The 1,864-nt window shown below is 44.3% G+C and overlaps 1 pseudogene; it reads left to right on the top strand.

Moving 5' to 3' along the window:
• Nucleotides 1-349: 349 nt before the first annotated feature.
• On the top strand, nt 350-701 carry LOC135965357 (cyclin-dependent kinase 2-associated protein 2 pseudogene; annotated as a pseudogene).
• The last annotated feature ends 1,163 nt before the right edge of the window (nt 702-1,864 follow it).

Genomic DNA, 1,864 nt, shown 5'->3' with positions numbered 1-1,864 from the left:
AAATTTTTTTAACAAAAATGTAGCATAGATTTTTTAAAAAAATAATGCATATTTTAACTCAATAAATCCAAAATACTGTGGCAACATGTAATCAATGTAAAAATTACTAGAGATAGTTTGCATTCTTTTTTCTTATGAAATCTTTGAAATCCATTGTGTATTTTACATTTTAGTACGTCTCAACTCAAATGTGAAATTTTCATCGAGAATATCTGAACTGTATTTAGATTAATAAAAACGGCAGTTAAAAAATTTAACATAGATTTAGTACGGGGTGTGCAGCCAGCTTGCAAATCAGATCTCGGCTGAGCGGCCAGGCAGCCAACCCCCGAGGAGCGGCCTGCTGGCTCCGCAGTGCCCAGAAGTTGAGGATGTTCTACAGATCCATCATGCCTGCCCCCAGCAGCACCCCAGGCTCCAGCACCCCTGGGCCGGGCACCCCGGTCCCTACAGGAAGCGTCCTGTCGCCGTCGGGTTCAGTGCCAGGAGCCGCTGTCCCTTTCAGACCGCTGTTTAACGACTTTGGACCGCCTTCCATGGGCTGCGTGCAGGCCATGAAACCACCTGGCGCCCAGGGCTGCCAGAGCACCCACACGGAACTGCTGTCGGTCACAGGGGAGATGGGCAAAGGGATCCGGACCACCTTCGCTGGCAGCAAGAGCACCACGGAGCGCCTGAAGAGAGGGATCATCCATCCCTAGTCAGAGTGCCTGGCGGAGACAGAGCGGAACCCACACTTAACAGGAAGCTCCTAAGCCTCTGTGTCTGGACTTTTTCCGGCCACTCCAGAGCACCTGCTTCTCCCTGGCCCTCATCCCTAGTTGCACTAACCATCCTGGGCTTCCTGGGTCCTGTGTCCCTTGATGGTGCCCTCAGGAACCAAGGGGTGGCTCTCACTGCAGGTGGCAGCACTAACGATCCTCCCTTCCCCCCACCCCACTCCGCCAAAGCAACAAGAGTTAGCAGGGAGGTCCCCGTGAGTCCCACCCATGACCTGCCCACAGTGTTGCCCACTGGAACTTTCTGTGGGCCCCACCACTCAGCCCTTCCCAGCACTTCTCCCACGTGCCCCCAGCCTCCTTCTCCCTCAGCACGGGCTCAGGCCTCAGGCCTGACACTTCCCTGCCTTGTGTCTTTTGCTAAATATGACCTTTCTACTTTCTACATTAATAAAAGATGATTTGGAGTTGTGCTCTCTAAAAAAAGTTTAATATAAAAGAGAAATAAAAGAAAATTTAGCAAAGGAATATATCGATGAATATTTAAATATTTAGATGACATTACTACCAGACATAATGAGATAATCAGATATTTCATTTACTTATGATTAATATGTTTGTATTTATTTTTTTATTTTATTTACGTATTTATTTTTAGTATACTTTAAGTTCTAGGGTACATGTGCACAACATGCAGGTTTGTTACATATGTATACATGTGCCCTGTTAGTTTGCTGCACCCATTAACTCCTCATTTACATTAGGTATTTCTCCTAATGCTATCCCTCCTCATGCCCCCCACCCCATGACAGGCCCCTGTGTGTGATGTTCCACGCCCTGTGTCCAAGTGTTCTCATTGTTTAATTCCCACCTGTGAGTGAGAACATGCAGTGTTTGGTTTTCTGACCTTGTGATAGTTTAAACAAACTAGCAAGTTCAGAAGTCACTTTATAAGAGAAATAATGAAAAATAAAGTATTACTGACATTGGTAACAGAATAAAAGTTAGAGTTAGACAAAGTATTAACAAATAAGCTTATTTATTTATAAGAGAAGGGAAAATATTAGAAAGGATTAAATGACGTCTTGTCAACATGAAGAAAAACTGTATTATATATAATTCATTTGTTAACTTATTATTGTGTT

Source organism: Macaca fascicularis, chromosome 10 (genome assembly GCF_037993035.2).
Source record: "Macaca fascicularis isolate 582-1 chromosome 10, T2T-MFA8v1.1".
NCBI lineage: Eukaryota > Metazoa > Chordata > Mammalia > Primates > Cercopithecidae > Macaca > Macaca fascicularis.
The sequence above is the reverse complement of the archived record's forward strand: the minus strand, read 5'-3'. Positions and strand labels throughout refer to the sequence as shown.